The sequence below is a fragment of the Linepithema humile genome, chromosome 1, assembly GCF_040581485.1.
Source record: "Linepithema humile isolate Giens D197 chromosome 1, Lhum_UNIL_v1.0, whole genome shotgun sequence".
Classification (NCBI taxonomy): domain Eukaryota; kingdom Metazoa; phylum Arthropoda; class Insecta; order Hymenoptera; family Formicidae; genus Linepithema; species Linepithema humile.
Window position 1 is genome coordinate 32,883,674 of NC_090128.1, and position 13,370 is coordinate 32,897,043.

The following is a 13,370-nucleotide window of genomic DNA, read 5'->3' on the forward strand; positions in this document are numbered from 1 at the left end:
AATTTATTCATGACTTTTTCGCTTGATCAACACCATATCGAGCATGATACTTTGTTACTTTTCGCTGCCGGTCCATAATCCTTATCTGCGAAGAGTCGCGAAACATCGCAGTCGAGCGCCCGACACATCGATGCAATGAAGAATGCGAGAGAAGTCAGTGAGCGATTACACGGACGAGAAAAAGTACGCAAGGACGCGAGAAAAGGAGCAGAGGACTGGCTTGTCGGGGCTGATATCAAAGCGTGTATCTAATGCGCCGTACGAATCGGACCTGCGAGCCGCAGGAACGCGGACGCGATCCTTGTCACGCGAGCGTATAATCCTCCAGGAGCGATACATACACGTATATATCGTACGACATGTGTCTTTACAGATGCGGCTTTGCCTTTGGATTGAATTAAAAAATGTCCGGAGTTTATGCGAGATAAACTCCCTTGGATTTATTGATAATTACTTGTCCTTACATTTTACGCAACTTATCATTACACTTCCTTTGAAAGCAATTTGCAGATAAGTTGAAATATTATAATTTTGGTATTGAAAACATATCTTTAGGCAAAGTAATTATACATTTCTTTGCACAATTATATTTATTATCTTTCAAAATTCTGTATAAATGCTTTTTACAGAATTATTTTGGTATAAAAATAATTTAGTCTTTTTTCAGTCTTTTATAGTAAATCTTGAATAATTATTTAGATATTGGCTATTTTAATTTGAAGCAAAGCTTTTCTTTTAATTAGTCATTCAAGACGCGATTACAGTAGAATCTGAAGAGAACACGATGCAAACCTTAATGGTCACTTCGTCGTTTTCGCATCAGTTCCGTCTTTTCCTCTAGATCTTCACCCTTTCCTTCCAGTCACTTTAGTTCGTAACTCGTCGTAGTCTTCCCTTTCATTAAGTCGCGATTTAATCGGACGCACTTAAGAGTCGAGGCTCGCGCGCGTGTTGCAGAAAAATGCTAATTACGTGGCAACATCGCTCCAGGACGATCAATCGATCGTTCCGCGTAAAGGCACTTTGTACTTAGCTACTTTTGCGAGTATACACGATTTCAGGGTACGTTACATTCTTGATTACGCAAATTTGGTTGAAAAACTTTCAACTTTCTTGAATAATTATATAAGTAAAAAGCAAAATATTTTCTGCAATTTTTGTAAAAAATATTAAAATATATATGTTATTAAAAAATAAGTGAAGAAAGTGCGAAATATATTTAAAATCTTTCAACGATGCAGAGTTACATTGAGCACAGGATGAATTTCCGAGGAACGAAGCAAAACAGTTGGAAATCTTTAACGACGCAATAATTCAGCAACGAGACAATGCAAAAGACACCGCCGCATTATTCTCTTTTCTGAGGAATGCACTTGGTGTTGAAAAGTTCCTACAAATCTGGAAGCTATCAATATGAAACGAGGAAAACCGGCGGCGCGTTTGTACTTTTCCGAAAAAGACCACCAGCAATGCGGTTCGGGACTGATGGGCGCGGTTAGTTATTTCATCTCGAGTTAACCATCTCTGATTTTTAGTGGTTCGGTCAATGGATAAGTCGAAACTGACCGCAACGTTGTCAACGCTCACTCGACGCCTGTTGCGAAACCGTTAATAAGAGCTACCTAAATGCATCCTCGTTAAAATTATTCGTTAAAACGCAATCTTAACGAATATCCAGCTCAATCTTATTTACTGATTAACATTAGAATCGACGAAAAATATCGCTTCTATAAATTGCTCATAGAATTCGATGATAATAATTCTTAGAATCATAATCGAGAGGCGATTGTTTGTGGCGAAAAGGACGGAACTCCGGCAAATAAAAGAAAAACTTGCATCGTCATCACAACTGCCTTTACACGGACCACCAACGATGCCGGCCAACCAAGATCGTGCCTGTAAAGTATCTAATGCCGCTTAATTGTAGCGGTTTGCCGAGCTTGCGTCGAACGAAAAGCTGTCGTCGAGATTACGGCTGCCAACCCTCGTGCTACGACTACCGGTCTCTCATCCCTCTTCTTCCTACTCGTACACGTACGCGCGCATATATATACGTACACATGGGCGTTGACAGGAAGACAGACCGTGCTCTCGGATGTCAACCGGCTTCGAGACTCATTGTTGGCGTTTTGAGGACATTTGTTACCATTTAGGGGGACCTCACACACCGATCTAAGGGGACCCCCATGAGCGGGAACCGGGAGTGGGAAGAGGTGGGACTCGGAAGGGCCCGGCTTAGATTTATAACTCACGAAGGTGCGGCACCTTTTTCCGCCATTCAGCGGCTAATTCGACACGCGGAAAGCAAAAGGGAGGCGCAGGAAAGCGGCGGCCACGGCGGCGATCTACATGCGACAACGGATGTCGCGGCCGTTGTCGCGCGATTCTCGCGCAGACTCCACCCCGCTTCAGACGGACACATAGAGGGTCCAATGTGTGTATTATATCTTCGAACATCCCGGTGCAAATATCCTATTGGATGCCCGACATTGGATCCCTTTTGCTTTGATCGCTGTGTACCAAAGATGGAGGATCTCATTCATGTGATTGATGATGATTGAACAAACAAACTTCCAACGCCGAATATGTTCTAAAATAGAGCAAATCAGAGCCACACAGCTGGGATTGAATTTGAGCAATGTTATAAACAATTAAGAACCAGATATACAATTGGCAGCACAACCCTTACGGAAAATAAGTATTGAGCTCTCAATACTCAGTATTGACCAATAATAAATGGCCAATACTTTTTTGGGGAATATTTATTGTCAGTATTGACGAATAACTGCAAAATGGATGTGTGTAAGGAACAACGTGTCGCGATAAAATTTTGTTTTAAAGCCGGTATTTCGGCGACTGAAACTTTATCAATGCTATAAAAGACTTATAAGTTGATTCCGTGCGAGTCGACACTGGGCGACCATAATGTTCATCGTCTTTTACCGATTCCCTGCCATCGCGAAAACGACCGTACCAAGAGCGTCCGCAGGATTTTTTCTAAGGGTGGGCATGATCCAAAATATTATTTTTCGAATTAGCATACAATATATATAATTTTAAATTAATACACCTCTTAGTTGTAAAAAACTTTTTCACCGCGACAAGGTAGGTGTAAGTCGAGAAAGACATTTGTATTTTTTTTTACTTTTTCATATTTTGTTTTGTTTAATATGCAATTTGGACGACGTCTTTGATCAATACAACAAAAAACGGAAGAGTAAATGGATTTAATAAAAACGCGTGAGTAAATGCTGAATTTTTTTTTCTCTGATTCCAGGGGGGGGGGCAAATGCCCCCTCTTGCCTCCCCCTGTGGACGCCCATGGACCGTACCACTCAAACACCTTTTGCAGCATTAACAAAGTTTCAGTCGCCGAAATACCGAAATACTAGTCTCTAATACTTAATATTCACCAATACTGACTGTCAATACTCAGTATTCATCAATACATAACTCCCTCAATTCTTTAGTATTGACCAATACTGACTCTTAATACTCAGTATTACAACCTGAATACTAAGTATTACAATCTCAATATACATATGTACATACTAAAAGTATTGAGTCTCAATACTTATTTTCCGTAAGGGAAAATTATACTATTTTATAACAAATCTAATTTATATTTATTAGAATTATCATCTCTCTTCTACTTGTTATTTTCTAAATCTTTATTTATGTGATTAATGCATTCGAAGATTAATGGTCTACGCTTTGATTATGCTTTGTATTACTATATTATAACGTACCACGTTCTATAAACTCGAGTACCTTAACATTAGCCTTTACCGTTAACAACAACGATACGAGTCACTTTACTGTATTTACGGTAATCTCGCTCGGCGATCAACATGTTAATCGTGTAAAATGACTCGTGCACTATGCAAAACGGGACATTATAGAGAACCGCGTATACACGCGTATACACGATCGACGAGGTGACGAGGCGACGCGACGCACGCGTGTACGGACGCGGGCGCAGCGGGGATGCTGACCGGCACATTTCTGGATGACGTTGCTACGAATGAGATATTTGCTCTCGACACCGCGGGACCGCCCTCCCCTTCTTCCCCACCCCGTAATTGATTACACGCGTCTTTTTACGCGATCTTCACAGCCCAATCGGCCGCTTTTCATCCACCGAGAGGGCCGATATTGATTGTGCCTATCAACGAGTCAACCTGAGGGCCTCAAGGCGCGTCGAGCGACAAGATCACCTGATCTTGAAATGAAGCGGATAACACACCCGCCGATGCGCAACATTTGTCGTTTGTCCGACGCGCCCGGGCTCCCGTCGGTCTTACATCATTGCTGAGCGAGAATGAGAATGACTGAAACAGACTCAAGACATACAATTTAAATATATAAATACATAGGATATTCTTTTAATAACAGTTTTTTTCCTTTATTTGAAGTCAAATTTTTCTCTGCAAAGATGTGAAAATCATCGTTTATCGTATTTTTCTCATTTTTAACAGCGTATATTTTTTAACCAAGTTTTAAATTAAAAGTTTATTAAAATTCTTATCCACTTAAAACTCACGTAAAATATGTTATTTATTTGTTTCTTCAAAACTTATCATTATAGTTGTCTCAATATTTTTGCGAAGAAAACCGAAACTGTAGGACAACAGCAAATTTTTAGATATCCTATAAAAGTAAAATTAACTTATTTATTGATAGTAATAGCTTCTTTATTTCCTCGATTGATTGAATTATAATTATAAAATTCTTCTAAATTATATAAACTTAACCCATTAACGTTCATAGAAACAGTCGTTTCGAAACGGCAAAGTTCAATATAAAAGGGCTCGGAAGACAAGAGGAAATGTCACGATGTCGATTAGAGTTGATGTAAGAAGTATCACAGAGTACACCGGGATTAATTGCACACTTGGCATAATTGACATTTCCAGGCGCCGACGCGTTAACAGGGTATCCGCGCGAGGTAAAACAATGGTGCGGCCGGGGCGATAATCTATAAAGCGTTTCATCAAGTACCCGCCTCCCTGTCTCGACAGAGAAAGAGAGAGAGAGAAAGCACTTTCGTTCTCTCATTACAAGTCCAACATATGGGCGCCTAAACGATCGCACGCACATTGCGCACACATATATACACGCCCGATCTTTCACTACCTCCCGCTCGCGCGCGCTCTCTCTTTCTCTCTCTCTCTTTCTCTCTTTCTCTTGGGCACAGCCACCCTTTTTTTCCCTTTCTTCCGGCCGAAGACGGTGAGACGAGGAGAATTGGATGGCGATCTCGAGTATCGAAGGGAGACGAAACGAGTTCTCTGAGAGGACCGCCGATGTCAGAGGCCGCGCGAAGGAATGCTGACTCGCCGAACATCGCCGCCTCTCTCGAACGTCGCCTCTCGGCGGCGGCCGCACGAGAAACACACCTGGCTGCACTCTGTAGCCACCCCCGTGCTCCGCCAATGCCGGAAAAAAAAACCGGTTGAACGAGCCAATAATCATAATTGATAATTAGTCGCACTGATATCCTTGGCGGATAGACGCTTGAAAACGAGGGGCCGACGGGAAGAAGTGCGAAGTGTTGAAGGTGCGTCGAAGCGCTGGAAAAAAATATGAGCGTCAGTTAACTGATATACTTTCTTCCTTCAAAGTTTTTTTTTTCAATTTTAAATGATATTAACGTTAATGAAATCAGTTCTAACAGAAAATCAGTATTTGTAAAACTGTAATTTATGCTAACAAGAACTGTATCATTATTCTGCCTGTGAAATAATTAATCATAGCTTTGACACTTTTTGCTTTAAACTTCTTTCTATGAAAAGTATGCGAGAAAATAATACATTATCTCACAGAACGTTATAAGCAGTCGGAATGATTAAAGAAACTAAAAAATTTCCTGCGGAGCAAAAGGCATTATTGGTTTCTTTGAAATTTGCGGTGACAGGGCAACTTTAATTTCTGGCCGAATTTCTGGCAACTAATGTTTTCTTTGCAAGTCTATACTCGTTTCTTTCCGCGCTCTCAAAGTTTTGGGAAAAATTCTAAAGTTTTGGAATATTTGGAAAAACTTTTATTGTTTTTATAGCGCAAACGCGATTTCGAAGAAACCAATGTGCCCCTTCTGCTCCGTAGGAAATTTTTCAGTTTCCCAGCATTCCGGCTGCTTATAATTTTTAATGTTTTATGAGATGTTCGTTTATTTTATCAAAAAGAGTACAATGCCGAGGTTCCGTGCATGTTTCAATCGCTCTGTGCGCACCTAGAAAGAGGAGATAAAGGTGATTACGTGAAGTGACCTTTTTCCGGCTTTTTCGAACGACGGAGGATCTTTCAACGGAAGATTCCCTTTGGCGGCGTCTTTGGCGGCTCATCCACGTTTCTCGTATGACAAACGGAAGAATGGGAGAATAGCTCGGAGACAAGTTGCATCTACACAGACAGTAATGGTGGCGGAACCCAAGTTTAAATTCCTGTCACCGGCTCTGCCGTCGTACAGGTGGTAGGAGGAAAAGAGAGAGAGAGAGAGAGAGAGAGAGAGGAAGAGAGAGAGAGAGAGGAAGAGAGAGAGAGAGAGAAAAAGTGACAAGGACAACGGTGAACGTCGAAAAGTATCCATCGTTTTTTCATAACTCGCACCTGAAGACGCGCGATGACTACGTAGTGCGAGGGAGTGAGCTCAATGGCTCTCCGCGGCCTCTTGTGCTACTTGACTACATGATCGATATTGAAAGTAGAACTTTGTGCTTAAGAAATAAACTTTTACTTGGAAACATTCACTGTAAAAAATTACTGACTGACAATTCAGACAAAAGTGTTTGAAGTTTTCTTACAGTCACATTGTCTGAATTTTCGGACAGAATATTGTCTGAATTTCTAGCCACAGTTGTCTGAATTTCTAGCTACAGTTGTCTGAATATTTCTGACAATGCCTGAATATTCAAACACTTTTGTCAGAATTTAGATGTGGTTTTTTTAAAATACTAACAATATATTTTGATTTAAAGTATACTCAATGATGCGATGTTTCCTACACTCAAAAAAATATTTCGCTGATGTAGTTAGATTTCTAGATATCGCAACAAGAATGTATCGCTATTTTTCGTATCTGTGAAAACATTGTTTGTCACATATAGAATTTATAGCAGTAATGTTCTAGCAATAGCTTCTGAAAAATTTAGGTACCATTGCTAAATGTTATTCATTGCATGATCTAACACGTGATTGATCTTATATAGATAGGCGCTTTAGAGAAACTTTCTCTTTAAAGTTCACAAACAATACAAATATATATTCTGTTTCTGTCATCTAAACTGATTAAGTAATTACATATGCAATATCACAACAGTTGCTAATCATTTATCTGTTTTAGTTAATTTTTTACACCTAGAAAATTTTAGCTATTATTGCAAGATCATTTTTTTTAGTGTACCGGGCTTCCGACTCCCGAGCCCCACGCAAGCGAGAACATGTACGCGCTTCTTGCTTGCGTGGAGCTCGGGAGTCGGGAGCCCGGTAGGAAACATCGCATCACTGAGTATACTTTAAACCAAAATATATTGTTAGTATTTTAAAAAAACCACACTTATCCAAACTTGTTTTTCACTGGTATACATATATTTCATTAAAAAACACAAACACCACGTAATCATAAAACTTTTCGGATGTAAGACTGATGACAGAACGAGATGTAAGTCGTAGTCGTGGATGTATGGTAAGGCAGAGAAAAACGTAAGTCGTGAAACGTATCCACACAATAACTTTTCACGACTTACGTTTTTCTCTGCCTTACCATACGTCCACGACTACGACTTACATCTCGTTCTCTGCCATCAACCTAACTAATATTCCGTAATGGTTCCACGACGCGACGTCAGTTGAGACTGCTTCAACTGCATTTGTTACACTGCGTCTTCGCTACTGCGCGAACATCCACGCATCGGGTTATAAAACCACAGCATGTCTGAAATTTTAGACAGATGCTGCTTTCAAATATGTTGTCTAATTTTTTGGACACCAATTCTAAATTTTTCGGACAGACGCGCCACTATTCTGAACTTTCAGAGAAACTACTCTGATAATTAAGACAGATTATCTGAAATTACTTTTAGGCACCCAGATCTGAAAATTCAGACAAAAATGTGTCTGAATTTTTAGGCAATTTTTTACAGTATCGCTCTAGAAACATTTCTTTTGATCTAGGAGAAAATTGTTGCATATTTGATCAGCTATATTCAAATGGCAATTTTTCTTAACATTTTTCAAATTGTCTAATATAAAAAAAAGAAACATTAACCAAAAAAGCCAATAATGATAATTGATTATGAGTTACATTAATTTTTTAACGGATAGATGTCTGAAAATAAAAAACTTTGAAGTGTTGAAAGTATATCAAAGTACTAGACAAACATATGAATATTAATTAATTGATACATTTTCTTCTTTTTTTAAATAACAATTGGTGTTAAAGACTATTAGAAATAATAAATTTAAACTGAAATATCTGTCATCTAGAATAAAATATTTGACAAATTTTAATTTGATTTCACATCGCAAAAGTATCTTAAAAATTTGATAAGAAATACAAACTAGCGTTTAAGAAGAAAATAATTTTTCTCGATCAATATTATCGCGCAAGGAAATCAACGAATTTTTATAAGTACTGCTTTTTGTCTATTTTCGCTGAAAGTCAAGATATTACTGAAAGTTCGACTAACACCGGCGTGTCCGCTTCCACACGCACAGAAGGCACGTTTCGGTTTTGATAAATGTAACGTCGCACAATAAGTAGAATAGAGCTGAGTTCAAAGAACAGCCGCTGAGAATTCTTGTACACTCGAAAGCCGCTATCCCCCGCCGCTTGTTAAAATTTATTCCCCGTCGGGCAGTGTAAAAACCGCACGAAAAGAGGGCATCGTGCATTGTTCACCGGCCGAGATTCAAGGCAGGTTCTACTGTACGTGTGGAAAACAGCAGGTTTTTCGTCGAACGATCGAAGAAAAAACGGAAACCCCTTACGGAAAATATCATAAGTATTGTGGCTCAATACTTAGTACTGAGATTGTAATACTTAGTATTCAGGTTGTAATACTGAGTATTGAGAGTCAGTATTGGTCAATACTTAAATATTGAGGGAGTTAAGTATTGATGAGTACTGAGTATTGAGAGTCAGGATTGGTCAATACTAAAGTATTGAGTAAGTTAAGTATTGATGAATACGGAGTATTGACAGTTAGTATTGCTAAAAATTAAGTATTGGAAACTAGTATTCGTCAATATTTAAGTATTAAGACAGGTTAAATATTGATGAATATTGAGTATTGACAGTTAGTATTGGTAAATATTAAGTATTAGCTAGTATTCGTCAATACTTAAGTATTGAGGGATAATATGAGTTAAAACAAATATATATTATACTTATACATTATCATGTATAAGAGAGTATATATATTGAATAAATTTTATATGCATATGAGTTTTGTATAAATTTCTTTTATTTTTTATTACATTTTGTTCAATATTCTTGTTAAATATATACAAACAGTTGAATTTGTTCAAAAAATTACAGTACTAGTATTGACGAATACTTACTATTGCAGTCTACTTGTATATAGAGGCTGTGTTCCAAAATTCACTGCCAGTACTGAAAATCTATAATTTACGTTACGTATATTGTATTGTATTGTTGCAATAATAAGTATTCATCAATATTAAGTATTCCCCAAAAAAGTATTGTTAATTTACTATTGACTAATACTAAGTATTAAGAGCTCAATACTTATTTTCCGTAAGGGTTGGCGTGAATTTAGCTTTGCGCGAATTTTATACGATTATTCTCACATACATTGTAAGATGACAATTTTCAGGTTCAATAACGAGTTAGTTTGTCTCAATTATTACTTATCTAATATCTCTTTAAAATTTGGTCTCTAAATTTTGATAGTTGTATCACGATTATAATAGCTCGCTTAGGCTTCCAATACTCAAAAAAAGATCTTAACGAGATTTCGATTCAATATTAGCTCATAAAACGCGCATCGCAAACGAAAAGTTGGCTGAATGGGACGAGTCGGCGTAAGAAATAGAATTACTGTCGCCACCGTTTAATTCCGCATCGCGGAATCGACGATAGCGCGCTGGCACAGGTAAGCAAATAAAAGAGCGAGCTAATCCTCGTTTGTTGTGCCAAGGTGGGCTTTCGGACGTCACAACAAGCCACCGATACTTTCGACGTGTGCTCTCGACCAGCGAAAAGATTGAACACAAGATTAAATTTTATCTTAAAACGAACGGAACGGAGGCGGAGAGGTTAAGAATGGCTGAAAAAGCACGGTGATGTCCGACTTCGATCAGGACAATGGTCCGCGGATACGCACGATTGAACAATAATGGGACAAATGTGGGACAATGACGGAAGGAGTCGACTTAGGAGCAAATATTTGGCGAGGGTAGTTCGGTCAGTTTTCCCTTCATCACATACATATTTTGTTCTCTCTTTCGTAAGAGAAACAGACGCACGAGCTGCTCGTTCTCTCAGCCAGAACTATCAATGGCACAAATGGAAGTGTATTGCATAGAAATGTTTTCGGAACAAAGTACTGAATGCAAGGATATTAAGAGGTTTGCAGGATTTTCCGAAGAGGATTTAACGTTAAATGTCGAACGGTCGAGCAACGATGAAACGGAGGGATCTTTTCGATCCGACTGGTTACAATATTAACTGATATTATTGTCCATTGTTAGATCAGACCAAGTCTTCTAAAGGAAATAAATTTCTAGGAAGAAAGGAGATTAAATTTAATGAAATAGATCGATGTGCAGAGCGGAAAATGCATTTAAAAAGTAAATTAATTCTCAAGAAAAACAAACAAAATACACAAAATTGTATAAATTTACTTAAGGGGATTCTAAAGTGGTCTGTTTTACCTATTTTTTTCAAATACACTTAACTTTTTTTTGGCTGTGTAGAATAAAAAGTCCTTTTTTGTAAGTAAAGTACATATGCTAATACACTACAGATGGTCAATTTGAAAGGATTTTTCAAGCCACGCAGCCAAAAAAAATGAATTTTACGAAAAGTAGAAGGTAAAACAGAAACGTATCTATTTTACCTTCTACTTTTCGTAAAATTCATTTTTTTTGGCTGCGTGACTTGAAAAATCCTTTCAAATCGACCATCTATAGTGTATTAGCATATGTACTTTACTTACAAAAAAGGACTTTTTATTCTACACAGCCAAAAAAAAGTTAAGTGTATTTGAAAAAAATAGGTAAAACAGACCACTTTAGAATCCCCTTAAGAAGTAAAAGAAAGTAGATTAATATAAATAAACAAAGGAGGATCAAGAGTCCATGCAGGATTTTGGTTGCCATGTTGTAATCTTCTTCTATTCAATTTGTTCAAAAGTAAACATTTCGGTCGAACTTTCAACCATCTTCAGTACAAATTTAATCTAATAGTAAGAAACAAAAATATATATAAGGTCACAAAAATTAAATCTATAAAACAAGTCTAATACAATAATAAAAAGTCTTTCCACCAGAAAGTGACATACCTTAATATCAGAATAAAAACCTTACATAGTAACTTCAATAATGCAGTAATTCATTGTACAAATTTTGATAACTTTCAATAAAAAAGTCTAAAAATGCAATATCTAACTATTAGTCATATAAATTATAAAAATTATTATAAAGTCTGAACTCACTTAAGAGGTTGTCCATAAAACAAAAATTCAAGTTGATGTTGTCACTCAGAACTACTATGATCGACTGCGAGTGGTATTAGGTAGAGATAGTCGAGAAGAAAGGAGAGAAAAAGTGGGGAGAGGAGAGGGCCAAAGAAGTTGCAATATTTGAATTAAAAAGTCTGTTAGCCGAGAGATGATTAGAGAGGAGGCAATAAGTTGAGTATAGGAATATAAGATTCAGATAAAAATTTACTCGCTCTGTTTATTGAGACCATATCTTTGTCTCTTAATATGTACCATTTCAGACGTCAAAGTAGATTAACCAATAATAGAAAGCAAATTTTTAGAATAATTGTCTTTACTAAAATCTTCATTATTTTAAATAATACCTACATATAATTTATAACAATTAACGGAGAAACTTCACTCAAAAAAATGATCTTGCAATAATAGCTAAAATTTTCTAGGTGTAAAAAATTAACTAAAACAGACAAATGATTAGCAACTGTTGTGATATTGCATATGTAATTACTTAATCAGTTTAGATGACAGAAACAGAATATATATCTGTATTGTTTGTGAACTTTAAAAAGAAAGTTTCTCTAAAGCATCTATCTATATAAGATCAATCACGTGTTAGATCATGCAATGAATAACATTTAGCAATGGTACCTAAATTTTTCAGAAGCTATTGCTAGAACATTACTGCTATAAATTCTATATGTGACAAACAATGTTTTCACAGATACGAAAAATAGCGATACATTCTTGTTGCGATATCTAGAAATCTAGCTACATCAGCGAAATATTTTTTTGAGTGTTTGGCGAAAAAAAACCGGAAACCATTATCGCCGACGATAAAATCTCGTAAGTGCAACCAACCATTGGGAGGTAGTCGATCATAAAACGTATCAATCCTGTAAAAACGCGACAAGATGGCGGTGAACACGGCGGTGACCATTGCTTGCCTTTTACGAGGATTTTATGAATGCTTTAATGACTGCGATATGTGTGTAGCATACATGCGAACATATGCAGAAAGCATAAAGCCGTGCAAGCAAACATATTGGTAGAATTTGATATCAATATTAAATATTAGAATTATCGTAAGATTCTCTCGTTTTATGTTTATACATAAAGTTGATAAATAGCGATTTATTTATTCAATTATCAACTCAATTAATTTAATTAGCAGAAAAAGTATGCGAGAAATATAATAAAAAAAACTTATAAGAATTTTAATTATTCACTACACTGTAATTATGAAAATAAGTTCATAAATACGCTGGGATTTTTTTTTTTATATTAGATGAAATATCTTGATTTTAATCACGAGAAACAATTAAGCCGTAGGGAACACGATGACTATGCGCGATAGCGGTCGCCGGACACGTGCGCATATTGTACGCGTAATGATGATCATCTCATCAATATCCCATTCAGAGAAAGAGGCGAGTTCATCGACGCAATGGCGGGTCGAATGACAGAGCGGCTCAAGAGCGGCTTTTGTCGACGATTTATTGATTAGCAATGACGGCCGTTTTAACACCAATTAATAATTGCCGCGAAATTTTGCCGTCGTAACACCACGCTTTGATAGTGAAATTTTTTGCTGCTAAACACGCTCATAATTTGCGAATCGATCATTCGTGAAAGACATTTGACTTTGTGCGTCACCGTCGATTGACTTTCTCGAACAGGTCTGATAAT